Below are 16923 nucleotides of genomic sequence, written 5' to 3' on the forward strand. Positions count from 1 at the left end.
GTGTGTTTCTGTGACATATGCTGTCCTGCATCCAAAAACTGTTTCTTTTGGGCAAATTCCAATAATCTGGGCCTAATCTAGTGTTCATAATCTGTGTGTTTCTGTGACATATACTGTCCTGCATCCAAAAACTGTTTCTTTAGGGCAAATTCAAAAAATTTGGCCCTAATCTAGTGTCCATATTCTGTGTGTTTCTGCGACATATACTGTCCTGCATCAGAAAACGGTGTATTTAGCGGACTGTAAAACAATCTGCACCACATCTAGTGACAAAACCATTAATATGAAGAAGGCGAGCACTAAGGGACAGAGAAGTGGGCGTGATGCTGATGGTGCACGCAGAGGCCGTGGCCCTGGGCGCAATGAAACTGTGCCTGCTGCCAGTGCACCAGAAGAAAAAAAAAACATCCACCGTACCCAGCTTCATGTTCAACTTAGCTGTGCGGCGCAGAACAACACTGTCCAAGTCGGACCAGTGCGAACAGTTGGTCGGTTGGATTGCTGAAGATAATTCTTCCAGTCGGTTAAGCACCACCCTCTTTTCCACCAAGTCCAGTCTCTGTAGCCAAGAATCTGGTCAACCGAATCCTCTCTCTGATCATCCTTCCTCCCACCATGGAGAGGCTTGCCAAACGAGTGATCCCACACTCGGATTTTCCGAGGAGCTCTATCCAGCGCCACTATTACATTTGGCCCTCACGCCCAACACGCTTGAAGAGGGACCTGTGATATTGTGCCCTAAATACCAACCTCTTGAGCCTTCACAGTCTCAAGAAGATGACAGTGGTGAACGGCAATCATTCGTTCACAAGGTGGATGATGATGAGACACAGTTACCAATCACTAAGGTTCTGGTTAGGTCAAGTCAGGAGGATGAGCAGAGTCAGGAAGTGGAAGAGGAGGTGGTTGACGATGAGATCACTGACCCAACATGTGAAGGTGAAAAGCCGAGCAAGGACAGCACTACAGAGGGGGAGCGATGTGCAGCACCGCAACAGGCTGGAAGAGGCAGTGGGGTTGCAAAAGGAAGAAGTTGGCCCACAGCAAACAGGCACGCAACCGTTACACCGAGCACCCCCATGCGTAAATCTACCTTGCCACGGGGTAGAAGTTCCGCAGTATGGTGCTTTTTTGCGGAAAGTGCAGACAACAAAAGAGTGGTAGTTTGCGACCTGTGCCGTACCAAAATGAGCCGGGGTATGAACACTAGCAACCTCACCACCACCAGCATGATCTGCCACATGGCATCCAAGCACCCTAACAAGTGGGCCGATCGCCTGGGTCCACAATCTGGGTCTGCGGGTCACACCACTGCCTCCTCTTCTCCTGTGTTATGCACTGCTGGCCAATACCCTGTCGAAGGCGCAGGCCAGGATGCCCCTTGCCCTGCACCTGGACCTTCGCATGAACCATCAGCAACAACATCCACTTCCCTGTTCCAGCGCAGCGTCCAAATGTCCATAACACAGTCATTTGAACGCAAGCACAAATATCCACCCACCCACAAGCCATAGCACTAAATGCGCAACTCTCGAAATTACCGGCCCTTGAAATGTTGCCATTTAGGCTTGTGGACACTGATGCCTTATGCAGCCTGATGTCGGCGGCCGCCCCTCAGTACGCAATCCCCAGCTGCCACTATTTTTCACAGTGTGCCGTGCCCGCCTTACACCAGCATGTGTCCCAGAACATCACCCATGCCCTGACCAACGCAGTTACTGGGAAGGTCCACTTAACCACGGACACTTGGAAAAGTGCTGGTGGCCAGGGATGCTACATTTCCCTGACCGCACACTGGGTGAATGTTGTTGAGGCCGGGAGTGAGTCGTACCCTAGGATGGCACAGGTGCTACCCACGCCCAGGATTGCGGGCTCAACGTCCATTAGGGTCTCCACCTGCAGCTATATTACTGGCTCCAACCCACACTTCTCATCTTCCACTCCAGCAGCAGTTAGCCATCAGTCGCTACCTGGAAGCAGTGTAGCACTGCTGTGGGTAATAATCAACAGGCCGTGCTGAAGTTGATCTCTTTAGGGGAAAAACAGCACACTGCCGCAGAGCTGTGGCAGGGTATAAGGGACCAAACAGAGCTGTGGCTCTCGCCACTCAACCTACAACCAGGCATGGTTGTGTTTGACAATGGCCGTTACTTGGTGGCGGCTTTGGAGCTCGGCAACCTGACACACATCCCATGCCTAGCCCACGTATTAAATTTAGTGGTTCAGCGGTTTATCAAAACCTACCCCAATTTGCCAGACCTACTAGTGAAGGCGAGTCACGTGTGTGCCCATTTCCGCAAGTCGTCCACAGCTTCAGCCGGTCTGTCAATGCTGCAGCAGCACTTGCGGCTTCCAGCTCACTGACTGTTGTGTGACGTATTCACAAGCAAGGAGTGGGCATTGATGTCAGACCTCTGTGAGGTTTTAAAAACTTTTATGAATCCACGCAGATGGTTAGTGGCTATAACGCTATTATCAGCGTAACCATCCCACTGCTGTGTCTACTCAAACGATCGATGCTCACAATTAAGGACGATGCTCTGAATGTGGCAGATGAGGAAATGGGGGAGGACATTACACAGAGTGATAGCCAGCCCACCCTCAGTTTGTCTTCTCAGAGCGAATTGGACCATGAAGAGGAGGAGGAGCAGGAGACAGTTTCCTCTGCAACAGAGGGTACTACCCATGGAACTTTAATTCCATCTGTTCCGCGTGGATGGGCGACAGCATATCTTTACAGAGGAAGATGTTCTAAGTTTGCTGTCTAAGGTGAAGACAAATAAGTCACAGGGGCCTGATGAGATACACCCAAAATTATTAAAAGAGCTTAGTGGTGAGCTGGCAAAACCGCTAACAGATTTATTTAACCAATCATTAGTAACAGGAGTCGTCCCGGAAGATTGGAAATTGGCAAATGTTGTGCCCATTCACAAGAAAGGTAGTAGGGAGGAATCGAGCAACTATAGACCAGTGAGCCTGACATCAATAGTAGGCAAATTAATGGAAACCCTATTAAAGGATAGGATTGTGGAACATCTAAAATCCCATGGATTGCAAGATGAAAAACAACATGGGTTTACTTCAGGGAGATCATGTCAAACAAATCTTATAGATTTTTTTGACTGGGTGACTAAAATAATAGACGGTGGAGGTGCAGTAGACATCGCATATCTAGATTTTAGTAAGGCTTTTGACACTGTCCCACATAGAAGACTTATCAATAAACTGCAGTCATTGAGCATGGACTCCCATATTGTTGAGTGGATTAGGCAGTGGCTGAGTGACAGACAACAGAGGGTTGTAGTCAATGGAAAACATTCAAAACAAGGTCATGTTACCAGTGGGGTTCCACAGGGATCTGTACTGGGACCAATTTTGTTTAATATCTTCATAAGTGATATTGCAAAAGGCCTCGATGGTAAGGTTTGTCTTTTTGCTGATGACACAAAGATATGTAACAGGGTTGATGTTCCTGGAGGGAAACGCCAAATGGAAAAGGATTTAGGAAAACTAGAAGAATGGTCAGAACTCTGGCAACTGAAATTTAATGTGGATAAGTGCAAGATAATGCACCTGGGGCGTAAAAACCCAAGGGCAGAATATAGAATATTTGACACAGTCCTGACCTCAGTATCTGAGGAAAGGGATTTAGGAGTAATTATTTCAGAAGACTTAAAGGTGGGAAGACAATGTAATAGGGCAGCACGAAATGCCAGCAGAATGCTTGGATGTATAGGGAGAGGTATAAGCAGTAGAAAGAGTGAAGTGCTTATGCCGCTGTACAGAACACTGGTGAGACCTCACTTGGAGTATTGTGCGCAGTACTGGAGGCCATATCTCCAGAAGGATATAGATACTCTAGAGAGAGTTCAGAGAAGAGCTACTAAACTAGTACATGGATTGCAGGATAAAACTTACCAGGAAAGGTTAAAGGACCTTAACATGTATAGCTTGGAAAAAAGAAGAGACAGAGGGGATATGATAGAAACTTTTAAATACATAAAGGGAATCAACTCGGTAAAGGAGGAGATCATATTTAAAAGAAGAAAAACTACCACAAGAGGACACAGTTTTAAATTAGAGGGGCAAAGGTTTAAAAGTAATATAAGGAAGTATTACTTTACTGAGAGAGTAGTGGATGCATGGAATAGCCTTCCTGCAGAAGTGGTAGCTGCAAATACAGTGAAGGGGTTTAAGCATGCATGGGATAGGCATAAGGCCATCCTTCATATAAGATAGGGCCAGGGGCTATCCATAGTATTCAGATATATTGGGCAGACTAGATGGGCCAAATGGTTCTTATCTGCCGACACATTCTATGTTTCTATGTTTAAGAGGAGGATGAGGAGATGGAGAGTCATCCTGATGTCGACATCGACATCTTGCCTGTTTGTACTCTGGCACACATGGCTGAATTCATGTTAGGCTGCCTTTCCAGTTATATGCATTTTAGATAACACAGATTACTAGGTGTTCACCCTTCTCGACCCCCGCTACAAAGAGAACTTCTCATCTCTCATTCCTGTGGTGGAGAGGACAAGCAAAATGGTGCAATACCAGAAGATCATTGTTGGAAAATTGCTCCAAAATTTTCCATTTGACAATACTGGCGGCAGAGTCTGTACTTCCTTAGGCAACCGAGGAAGGGAGACAAGGGGAACACAAAGCAGTTCCAACAAAGGCAGGGCAACACTCTCCAAGGCATGGGACACTTTCATGACACTCCACCAGCAACTGCACCCTGAAGCGCGGCCTAGTGGTACAAGGAGGGAAAAGTTTTGGAAGATGGTGAAGGTATACATAGCAGACAGTGTCAGCGTCCTAAATGATCCCTCAGTGACTTACAACTACTGGGTGTCCAAGCTGGACACGTGGCATAAACTTGCGCTCTACGCCAGGTGTTGGCCTGCCCTGCCGCCAGCATTTTGTCTTGCATTTTTTTTATGGTCAGCTCAGCAGCAGACCCTTGCCAATAATGTTTTAGAGGGTCAGTTCAGCAGCAGGACCTCTTCCCTAATGTTTTAGAGAGTCAGCTTAGCAGCAGACCCTCGTCCATAATGTTTTAGAGGGTCAGCTCAGCAGCAGGTCCTCGCCACTAATGTTTTAGAGGTTTATCTTAGCAGCAGGCCTTTGCCCCTAATGTTTTAGAGGGTTAGCTCAGCAGCAGGCCCTCACATATAATGTTTTAGAGCGTCAGCTCACCAGCAGGCCCTCGCATATAATGTTTTAGAGCGTCAGCTCACCAGCAGGCCCTCGCCCCTAATGTTTTAGAGGGTCAGCTTAGCAGCAGGCCCTCAGCCCTAATGTTTTAGAGGGTCAGATCAGCAGCAGGCCCTCGAATATAATATTTTATAGGGTCAGCTAACCTGCAGGCCCACACCTAAAATCTTTTACTTGGTCAGCTCACCTGCAGGCCCGCAACTCAAATCTTTTACAGGGTCAGGTCACCTACAGGGCCAAACCTAAAATCTTTTACAGGGTCAGCTCACCTGCAGGTCCGCAACTCAATGTGAATGAGGCCCTCCTTTATGTGATATACAGGTTGTATCGGAATGCCTCTTCATTGTAATTTTTAGCAGGACTTGCACTTTATATACAAGTATATATACAGGAAAGAATGTTTTCAATACATTTTTCCTATAAAATAGATTTTTTACTTTGGTTTTGTGCATATAACCTTAATTAGAATTGTGGGCCTGGTGATCACTTTAAGCCCTTTTAAGCTGCATCAGCAGCAGCATGGTGATAAAAATGAGTGGCAAGGTGACATGGTTTGGAGATGGCAGCATGAGGAGGCCACATAGTGGCACAATGATAGAGTCTGGATAAAAGACTGAGGCCACAGATCGTTTAAAAAGATGCAGATGGAAACAATCTGTGGAGCTGTATCATGGTCACCTGCAGATTAATGCAGACCAGGGCCGTAGCTATAGGGGAAGCAGGGGAAGATGCAGCTTTGGGGCCCTGACCCAGAAGGGGCCCATCCAGGAGGAGGAGGACTAAAGGATTTGCTCAGGGCCCCCTCAACAGTTACACAATGAAATTAGATACAGTGACAGTATAGACAGTGTATAAAACTGATGGAAGAGCTGCCGGCCCTGGTCTGAGAGAGCGATCTTTACTTTATGTTGATAAAAATTAGTGGCAAGGTGACATGTTGTGGAGATGACAGCATGAGGAGGCCACATAGTGGCACAATGACTAAGGCCACAGATTGCTCTGTGGAGCTGTATCACCGTCACCTGCAGATTATTGCAGCTATCAAATTCAAGTTGGGTTTGTCGGTTCCACTTCAGCTCACCAGCAGGCCCGCCCCTAAAATCTTTTACTGGTTCAACTCACATGCAGGCCCGCGACTTAAATCTTTTACAGGGTCAGCTCACATGCAGGCCCGCAACTCATGCTGCCTTGATTTTACGTAGTAGTCTTAGCCGTTTATCAGGCTCTCTTTCAAAAATCAAACAATGATTCCCCGTTACCGGTGGTCATCATGTTAGGCGCATAAAAGAACATCGAAATTTGATAGGGTATATATCCTAATGGAACAAGGACGTCACGGGGATCTGCGATCAGGCAGAAGTTACTTAGAGTCAACAAAGCGGCAGCAGGGCTTCTCCTGTATAACGTTTCCTCATCCAAAATACCGCAGTGACATTTCCTGTAACTTTTTATTACTCATTCTAATAACAGGGCATCTTAAGAGTCCTGTATTGTTATTTATCGTCGCTACCTCCCCGAGTCGGGAGTGGGTAATTGCCGCACACCTTCTGCTTTCCTTCTATTCTTGAACTTTAATAACTTGACTCACCCTCTCCACCCAATCAGATTTCAGCCATTGACCTCCCTTGGATGTAGTATCCCTTTCTCAAGCTCCCTCTCCGGCATCGAACCCTGATTCCCCATTACCCGTGATCACCATGGTAGGCGCAGAAAAGAACATCGAAAGTTGATAGGGCAGACATCCAAATGGATCATCGCCGTCACTGGGACGTGCAATCGCCTAGAGGTTATCAAGAGTCACCAATGCAGCAGCAGGCCCTCCCCCCTAAGGTTTTAGATGGTCAGATCAGCAGGCTCTTGCTCTAAATGTTTTTGAGGGTCACCAGCAGGCCATCAATCATAATTTTTCAAGGGTGTGTATGATGCCCTCCTTTATGTGTAACAAAGGGTGTTTTGGAGTGACGATTCCTTGTAATTTTTGGCAGCCCTTAGTGCATAGGCTTTATGAGTGTAGGTGTCCCACTACCTGAACAATTGTACCACAATGTCAATGAGGCCCTCCTTTATGTGATATACAGGCTGTTTAGGAGTTCCTCTTGCTTGTAATTTTTTGAAGCACTTGCACTTTATATACAATTGAATATACAGGAAAGAATGTCTCCTAGCAATTTTTCCTGTAAAATAGATTTTTTGGGGTGTTTTGTGCGTTTTTTCGTCAATCTGTAAAAGTGGCATACAACTCGGACAACATGGTTCCCAGCAGCGACCTGGGAGTCCAAGATGCATCCAGACATCGTCCTCATGGTGTTCCCGATCAATTTCGGTGGGGTTTCTGTCACTTTCTGACCTTTTCCAATGGACCAGGGACCCTCCCCTCTTCAGAGCATTGACTTCCATTATACTAAGCTGCTCGGCCGAGCACACGAATATAGCAATGTGTTCGGGCCGAACACCCAAACACCCCAATACTTTGGTGCTCGATCTTCACTAGTACTGTCGTCCTTACAAAGTGCATTTTTCGAGTTTGGCATAGAGTCTATTTTCCCTCAAGCGCTGTAAGACTAGTCGTACATGCCTTCGGTGAGTGGTCAAGTCTGGAGAGAAGACCAGTATATTATCCAGATAAACAATCACGCAGGTATAGAGCAGGTCCCAGAAGACATCATTAAATAGCTCTTGTAATACTGCAGGAGCATTGCATAGGCCGAAGGGCATGAGGAGATACTCGTAGTGTCCATCACGAGTGTTGAAAGCGATCTTCCACTCATCACCTTTTCGAACCTTTATATGCACCGCGCAGGTCGGCATAGAGTCTATTTTCCCTCAAGGGGCAGGGAAGGGGACGTGGTTACTGTGACTTGAAGCAAGGAGGCTACTGCCACCGTGACTTCAAGCCTGACTAGAGAAGTGTGCCGGCAGGAGATTAAAGAACGAGAACGTTTTTACAGCTTTTTCTTCATCTGCCTGCAGGAAGAAAATTATCGTTACAAATATGCTGCTGGCTACTCTAAGGTACTGCTGCCGGCTTGGGATGTTTGTTGGAGGTGACAGGTTCCCTTTAAGGAATCCACGACACGTCTTTGGATCACCACTGTAGCAAGTAGACAGCGAGAGTTTCACATCAGCGGCACTCTGATCACCAGTGAAGTCATAGCAGGGGCAGGAGCGACTGGCAACCCTGCAGTGGCAGGAGGAGAAAGTTCTTCCAGGCAAGCAGCGATATTCTGCATGAACTGCATCAATACGTCTTGTCGTTCACTCTGGCGCTTTAATTCCTGTAACAGGTCATGAACGACAGTCTTGGGATGACCAGTGGAGTCCATGGCCGCAGTGTACTATCACGGAACAGCGGATGTGAACCCACTGTGCCACTGACTAGTAATACTCCAGAGGGCCGTGACTAAGCAACTACCGGGATTTCACTAGAGCCTCAGATGGTGAGGATAGGCTTGGCCGTCGGTAGTTGCCAGGAGCTACTCTGAAGCGTAAACCAGTCAGTGACAGCTGGTCCAGGCAGACCAGGAGGTACCTGCGAAGGTACCGACAGTATAGGCGTAGTAAACCAGGCAGAATCGTGACAAGGAGCAACAAGACAGGAACCGGAGGATGATGCAGAGACGTAGTCAGGACAAGCAAAGGTTCAAGGCAGGCAATCCTGGTCGGCAACAGGAAAGGTCAGGCAATCCTGGTCGGCAACAGGAAAGGCAATGCAAGCAGGCTGGGATAGGAGATAAACCAAATCCAGGAACGAAGCACGAAGTCAGGAACACGAGTGGTAAGCAAGCTTTTTAGCACAAGATTATTAGGACCTTGACACTGGGGCATCTGGCTAGAGGGCTGAGCTACTAAAGTACCTGCAGGAGAGCCAGGATAGGTTAACGAAATCACCTGATACAACTCAGCCCCGCCCAGGGAGTGATGCTTACTGCCACAACCGAAGCCGAGTTCAAGCAGTGTTCAGGTTGAATGGAAGTTGTGGAGCGGAATCTTCAAAGGTAATACTAACCGCACTGGTAGAACCCAAAGACAGGTGCCGGGAACCGTGGTGGTAAGCAGGGGGACAGCGTCGCACAGAAGACACTGTTACAACCCCTAACCACCACCAGTATAACGATGCAGAAAAGGCTAATAAGATTTCTGTCTACTGTTTTATTGCGCAAACTTGTAATGTGACTATTTTCCCTTCTACACCACCAATATAACAATATAGGAAAGGCCGGAAACTGATTTCTGTCTACTGTGTTATTCACGCTTAAAAACACAAATTCAAAAAAGACCTTTCTTTACTATTAAAACACACAGTGCATACTTGTAATGCGATTACCCCCCACCCACACACACCACCAATATAAGGACGCAGGAAAAGCCAGTAACTGATTTCTGTGTAACGTGTTATTTGCTTTTAACTGTTAAGACATGCATTGCAAACTTGTTATTTAATTCCCTTCGGTAATATTTCTGTTTACGGTTTAGTTTGCATTTAGATTCACTTGCAACACATAAAAAAAAAAAAGTTTTTGAAAAAAAATATTGCAATTGCTTAGCAGCAGAATGCTATTGGGGTGCTTTACTCATAATAAGGCTATGAAGAAACTTGAGGCTTTGAAAAAAAAAACTGCTGTCTCTTTGTTCAAATGAAAAAAAAAAATCTTTTAGATTGCTGGTTTTGTAGTGCAAAACTGCTAGTGTGAGGTATAGTTCAGCAGCTGGATTATTATGCACTGACTGTGCCCCACCCAGCGACTCAGCCCCTCACTTACCTGATCAAAGACCCAAGCGTTTGACAGAATTATTTCCTTCTATTCTCTCCCTAGACTGTCCCTGTTACACTAGAATGGATGCTTGCTTGGGACTCTGTATACTGTCTAAAATCATTTTCTGTCAAACACTGCATAGACCCATCCACCCTCATTATCAGCTTAACACAGAATGACGTTCTGCTTGTTGTGGTCAAGCACCTCTCTGCCTGTTTCCCCACTGATTGGCGGATCCAGGCTGTCTGTCAGCCTGTGAGCCAAGCAGGGCAAGCCCCAGCCCCCACTTCCTCTCAGGGTTATGTGAGCATCCTTCTTCCTCCTCCCTCGTGTTTTTTCCCGCCAACATGTGTACACTGTTTCTGTGAAATTCATTATGAATCAATTTGTTCATATACAGGGGAAACTCGAAAAATTAGAATATCGTGCAAAAGTCCATTTATTTCAGTAATGCAAATTAAAACGAATTGCATTAATGCAGCCTAAAATTAGAATTTTGTGAAAAGGTTCAATTTTCTAGGCTCAAAGTGTCACATTCTAGTCAGCTAATTAATCCATACCCCCTGAGCAAAGGGGACCTCAAAATTGAGACTTTGGGGTTTCATAAGCTGCAAGCTATAATCATCCAGATTATACCAAATAAAGGCTTGAAATATCTCGCTTTGCATGTAATGAGTCTATCTCATATGTTAAATTCACCTTTTAAGTTGCATTACTGAAATAAATGAACTTTGCACGATATTCAAATTTTTCGAGTTTCACCTGTATATATATATATATATATATATATATATATAGTCCAGAAAATGAACGGCACTCCAGTAGGTCATGAACAAATAACTCCTTTATTCATCCGTGCGGTACAACGTTTAGGCTCAATACTAGAGCCTTTTTCAAGCCTAACATATTAATGTTTGCTTGTCCAGACCAGGGAATACCATAACATGAGCAAGAGTTACCAGTGGACATGCGCCATACTATTAAGGTGTGCAACGGCATTTCAATACCTGCTGATCAGGAGTAGGACAGCAGCTATAATTCAAAGTCACTGCCCTAACATCAGAGATCATTGAAATCTCTATAATTTTTACCTGTTGTATACAGTGATCAAAGTATCAAACGGAGTGCATAGGGTATCTTTACCCAAACCTTGTTTCATAATGGGTATACTGTATACACCTTTGTGTTATAAAAGCGAGACCAGGCACCAAGATAGGAGATTTGTTTGCTCACAAAATACTGAAGAATTACATTTTCAATAATTTAATCATTTCTGTCTTTGCTTTGCCCAAAGTGTTGTCATGCCCACATCTTTATAGAAAAATAACCACTAGACAGGAAATTGGACACTGGCTTCTCTAAGCAGAAATCTAGGGTATGATAAACACATTTCTTATGTATTTTGCATACATAAAATACATATTATAAGACATCTATACTGCATTCTGTACATTGTAAAAAGAACAAGCATTTAATAAAGATGAAAACAATAAATATAATCCAATAATAAAGGTATGAAATATAATACGTGAAAATAACATATCCCATAATAATCCTCAAATTAATGGTAGCTAAAAAAATCTTTTCTATAGATTTCTATTTTAAATAAAACCTTGGGATACTATTTTAGAGACTGAATCAAATTGTTACTAGCCAAGTCTTCCACATTTATGTGACATGAAAGAGATGATGTCATAATTAATGATCCCAGGAAAGTTACTGAGATTACACCATTACACAAATGTTTTCTTAATTGATGATGTTACACTGAATCCAAAGAAAGTGTCAAGTGTCATAGCAGCAATATAAACTGGCAGTTATGATAATAGAATATCCATTATCTGTACAGCCACTGTCTTACATCAGTTAGATTCACACCACTGTGGTTTTAAAGGGTTCATATTTTTTTGCAAATTGTGAACCTACACTAATTAACAAGACGAAAAATCTCTTTGGGTGCAATTTAAGTAACACTGTGTCCTAGCCTCCAAATGCAATATTCATCTGGCCTTTCAACCACAATTATTTGAAACAATTTGCTATAGCCCTTGAATCTCTTTCATATGAAAACCTTGATAGATGCCTACTGTTAATAAAAATGTAATTCAATTGACATTTTGATTTGAAATTTCAGGTAATTTAACCTAGAATTCTAACAAAGTAAGCTATCATATTTACAGGAATATCATATGTACAGTACAGACCAAAAGTTTGGACACACCTTCTCATTCAAAGAGTTTTCTTTATTTTCATGACTATGAAAATTGTAGATTCACACTGAAGGCATCAAAACTATGAATTAACACATGTGGAATTATATACATAACAAACAAGTGTGAAACAACTGAAAATATGTCATATTCTAGGTTCTTCAAAGTAGCCACCTTTTGCTTTGATTACTGCTTTGCACACTCTTGGCATTCTCTTGATGAGCTTCAAGAGGTAGTCCCCTGAAATGGTTTTCACTTTACAGGTGTGCCCTGTCAGGTTTAATAAGTGGGATTTCTTGCCTTATAAATGGGGTTGGGACCATCAGTGGCGTTGAGGAGAAGTCAGGTGGATACACAGCTGATAGTCCTACTGAATAGACTGTTAGAATTTGTATTATGGCAAGAAAAAAGCAGCTAAGTAAAGAAAAACGAGTGGCCATCATTACTTTAAGAAATGAAGGTCAGTCAGTCAGCCGAAAAATTGGGAAAACTTTGAAAGTAAGGGCTATTTGACCATGAAGGAGAGTGATGGGGTGCTGCGCCAGATGACCTGGCCTCCACATTCACCGGACCTGAACCCAATCGAGATGGTTTGGGGTGAGCTGGACCGCAGAGTGAAGGTAAAAGGGACAACAAGTGCTAAGCATCTCTGGGAACTCCTTCAAGACTGTTGGAAGACCATTTCAGAGGACTACCTCTTGAAGCTCATCAAGAGAATGCCAAGAGTGTGCAAAGCAGTAATCAAAGCAAAAGGTGGCTACTTTGAAGAACCTAGAATATGACATATTTTCAGTTGTTTCACACTTGTTTGTTATGTATATAATTTCACATGTGTTAATTCATAGTTTTGATGCCTTCATAGTCATGAAAATAAAGAAAACTCTTTGAATGAGAAGGTGTGTCCAAACTTTTGGTCTGTACTGTACTGTCCGCAGTGGACAACGTCTACGGAAAAAGTGCACTGAAAATCATGGATTGCACATTGATGCTGCCGAGTGCAATCAGGGCTATTATTTTGTTTATTATTTGAGCCACATCTCCTGTTTAAAGTGTGCGCATCCCTAAAATATCAGTGACATCCAGTGCACTTTTTCCGTAGATGGTGTCCGCTGCGGACAGTTAAATTAACCACGCCACATGTGTGTGCGCATCCCTAAAATATCAAGAGGAAAAAAAGACAATGAAGCAGCACCCTGCAAATTAAATAAAGTACAATAATGCCAAAAATTATAGTGCTAATGCTACGCTTATTTATAAAGTGAGATGCTTGGCCAATGCATTTTGTACAAAACCATCTGAGCCCGTCTGCTGTACGTCAAGGCGATCTCTGTTAGATGGGTCCTAACACTAAATACTACCTGTTATGCGCCATAATGGCCGCCATACAGTTCAGGGAGTGTTAGATCCACATGCATGCTGGATTCACTCTGCTTTTTACAATTTTTGGTGCCATAATGGCCTCCATTACAAGGGATGCAGGTAAAAAACATGCATGCCGAGCCCACTCTATACCTTTCTTTGTGCCAGACAGCTTCCAATGAATGTAGTGAGAGCAGGCCACAGCTTTATACTGAAAGTAATTAAAATCAGCCTATGGGGCAGACAGGCTAATCAGGAGTGCACGATTCGCTGGAGTGCCACATCTCCAGCATTGTAAATCTGAAAAAAAAAGGGGTTAGTCAGCACCTCCCAGTGCGCAGGTGCACGCTGCCATGGCAAAGACCTAGAGGAAAAAAAGACAATGCAGCAGCACCCTGCAAATCAGATAAAGTACAACAATGCCAAAAATTATAGTGCTAATGCTACGCTTATTTATAAAGTGAGATGCTTGGCCAATGCATTTTGCACAAAACCATCTGAGCCCGTCTGCCGTACTCAAGGCGATCTCTGTTAGACGGGTCCTAACACTAAATACTACCTGTTATGCGCTATAATGGCCGCCAACAAGTTCAGGGAGTGTTGGATCCACATGCATGCTGGATCCACTCTGCTTTTTACCATTTTTGGTGCCATAATGGCCTCCATTACAAGGGATGCAGGTACCAACATGCATGCCAAGCCCACTCTATACCTTTCCTTGTGCCAGACAGCTTCCTAAAATATCAGTGACATCAAGTGCACTTTTTTCGTAGACGGTGTCCGCTGCGGACAGTTAAATAATCCATGCCATATCTCCTGTTTAAAGTGTGTGCATCCCTAAAATATCAGCGACATCCAGTGTACCTTTTTCCGTAGACACTGCGAACAGTAACATTACCTGTGGTACCTGTCCTGTATAACGTTTCCTCATCACAAATACCTTTGTAAAAATTTTTGCACATACCCTTCAAATCCTTCGCTACTGTACGTGTGACATACTTTCAAGCATATATCACATTTAAAATAAAGAAGTTGAGCAGTAAAGGACGGGGAAGTTGCCTTGATGCTGATGGTGCATGCAGGGGCCGTGGCCCTGGGTGCGGAGAAACTATGCCTGCTGCCAGAGCACAAGAAAAACAATTATCCACGATACCTAGCTTCATGTCCCAGTTTGTACTTTTTCCATACATGGTGTCCGCTGTAGATAGTTAAATTATCTGCGCCATATCTCCTGTTTAAAGTGTGCACATCCCTAAAATATCAGTGACATCCAGTGTATCTTTTTCGGTAGACACTGAGAACAGTAACATTACCTGTGGTACCTGTCCTGTATAACGTTTCTTCATCACAAATACCTTTGTAAAAAATTTTGCACATACCCTTCAAATCCTTCGCTACTGTACGTGTGACTTACTTTCAAGCATATATCACATTTAAAATAAAGAAGGCGAGCAGTAAGAGACGGGGAAGTTGCCTTGATGCTAATGGTGCATGCAGAGGCCTTGAGCGTGGAGAAACTGTGCCTGCTGCCAGAGCACAAGAAAAACAATCATCCACGATACCAAGCTTCATGTCCCAGTTTGCAGGGTGGCGCAGGACACCACTCTTGAACCAGGTGTTCGGTTGAATTGCAGCAGAAAATACTTCCAGTCGGTTAAGCACCACCCTGTCTTCCACCATGTCCAGTCTCAGTAGCCAGGAGTCTGGTCAACACAATCCTTACCCTGATCCTCCTTCCTCCCACCATGTACAGTCTGGCTAAACAAGTGATCCCACATACGGATATTTTGAGGACCTCTTTTCATTGCCATTCCTTGATTTGGCCCTCTCGCCAAGCACGCTTGAAGAGGGACATGAGATCTTGTGCCCTGATTCCCAACCTCTTGAGCATCCACAGTCACAAAAACATGATGGTGGGGAACGGCAATTAGTGTTTAATGAGGTGGATAATGATGAGACACAGTTGCCAATGAGTTGAACGCAATTACTGTCTCAAGAGGTTGATGAAGAGAATGAGACACAGTGGCCAATCACTGAGGTTTTGGTTAGGTCAACAAATCAGGAGGATGATCAGAATGAGGAAGTGGAAGAGGAGGTGGTGGACGATGAGGCCACTGACCCAACCTGGGAAAGTGGAAAACTGAGCGAGAACAGCAGAACAGAGGGGGAGGGATCTGCAGCACCGCAACAAGCTGGAAGAGGCAGTGGGGTGGCAAAAGGTAGAATGCAGGACACACCAAACAGGCCCACAACTGTTTCACAGAGCACCACCTTGCAGAAATCTTGCTTGCCAAGGGGTAGATGTTCCGCAGTTTGGTGCTTATTTTAGGAAAGTGCGGACGACAAAAGAATAGTAGTTTGCAACCTGTGCCATACAAAAATGAGCCGGGGGCGTGAACACTAGAAGCCTCACCATCATGATCCGCCACATGGCATCCAAGCACGGTAATAAGAGGGACGAACGCCTGGGTCCACAATCTGTGTCCTCGGGTCACACCATTGCCTTCTCTTCCCCTATATTACGTGCTTGCCAATCCCCTGTCGAATGCACAGGCCAGGCACTAAATGCACAGCTTTCCAAATTACTGGCCCTGGAAATGTTGCCATTTATGCTTGTGGACACTGAGGCCTTCCAAAGCCTGATGTCGGTGGCCGTCCCGCGTTACACAGTCCCCAGCCACCACTATTTTTCAAGGTGTGCTGTGCCCACCTTACACCAACATGTTTCCCGTAACATCACACATGCCCTGACCAATGCAGTTACTGGGAAGGTCAACTTAACCACGGACACATGGACAAGTGCATTCGGTCAGGGATGCTTTATTTCTCTGACAGCACACTGGATGAACGTTGTGGAGGCTGGGAGCGAGTCGTACCCTGGGATGGCACAGGTGCTACCAACGCCAAGGATTGCAGGCCCTACGTCGATCAGGGTTTCCGCCAGCACCTACGTTAGTGGCTCCAAACCCCACTTCTCCTCCTCCTCCTCCTCCTCCTCCACCTCCACTTCGACCTCCAATTTATCCGCATGCAGCACCAGTCAGTCATCAGTCGGTAGCTTAAAACAGTGTAGCACTGCAGGGAAGCGGAAACAGGCTGTGCTAAAGTTGATATACTTAGGGGACAAACAGCACACCACCGCAGATCTGTGGCAGGGGATAAGAGACCAGACTGAGCTGTGGCTCTCGCCACTCAACCTACAGCCAGTCATGGTTGTGTCTGATAATGTCCGTAACTTGTTGGCAGCTTTGGAGCTCGGCAAGCTCAGACACATCCCATGCCTAGCCCACATGTTCAATCTTGTGGGTCAGCGGTTACTCAAAACCAACCCCAATTTGCCTGAGCTACTGGTGAAGGTATGCCGCGTGTGTGCACATTTT

The 16923-nt window shown here is 44.9% G+C and overlaps 1 long non-coding RNA gene across 1 annotated transcript; it reads right to left on the reverse strand.

The window, feature by feature from the left end:
* Positions 1 to 1193: 1193 nt before the first annotated feature.
* Positions 1194 to 16080, reverse strand: LOC120999917. The gene is made up of 4 exons (XR_005778682.1): positions 15957 to 16080; positions 15805 to 15814; positions 9815 to 9820; positions 1194 to 1214 (listed from the first exon to the last, which is right to left on the reverse strand). It is a non-coding gene; the product is annotated as an uncharacterized LOC120999917 (long non-coding RNA).
* Between the last annotated feature and the right edge of the window lie 843 nt (positions 16081 to 16923).

Source organism: Bufo bufo, chromosome 4, assembly GCF_905171765.1.
Source record: "Bufo bufo chromosome 4, aBufBuf1.1, whole genome shotgun sequence".
Lineage (NCBI taxonomy): Eukaryota > Metazoa > Chordata > Amphibia > Anura > Bufonidae > Bufo > Bufo bufo.